The 277-nt window shown below is 47.7% G+C and overlaps 1 long non-coding RNA gene across 1 annotated transcript in view; it reads left to right on the plus strand.

The window, feature by feature from the left end:
* LOC113744797 (uncharacterized) overlaps positions 1-271 on the plus strand; it is a 605-nt gene extending 334 nt beyond the window's left edge. The window contains exon 3 of the long non-coding RNA XR_003461820.1: positions 91-271. This is a non-coding gene — a long non-coding RNA (uncharacterized LOC113744797). The remainder of the gene's footprint in view (positions 1-90) is intronic.
* The last annotated feature ends 6 nt before the right edge of the window (positions 272-277 follow it).

Genomic DNA, 277 nt, shown 5'->3' on the forward strand with positions numbered 1-277 from the left:
AAGGAGGCTGACTTACTGCAGCTTTGACCTCATGTTGGATTCATCAGTCTGTGTGTTTCTCTTGACTCCATGTCATCTTGTTGTTTCCAGGTGTGAGTGGTGTGACGGTGGTGACACAGAAGCCTCCTGTTGTGACAATGAGGAAAGGAGAGACAGCCACCATGGACTGTAACCTGGGAACTGTTACTGGTAGTGCTGCTCGTTGATACAAACAGATTCCTGGAGGAGTTCCTCAGTTTGTCTTAAGTTTTCATCACGGCTGGAGCTCTCCATACTA

The sequence above is a fragment of the Larimichthys crocea genome, unplaced genomic scaffold (genome assembly GCF_000972845.2).
Source record: "Larimichthys crocea isolate SSNF unplaced genomic scaffold, L_crocea_2.0 scaffold2002, whole genome shotgun sequence".
In the NCBI taxonomy this organism is placed as follows: domain Eukaryota; kingdom Metazoa; phylum Chordata; class Actinopteri; family Sciaenidae; genus Larimichthys; species Larimichthys crocea.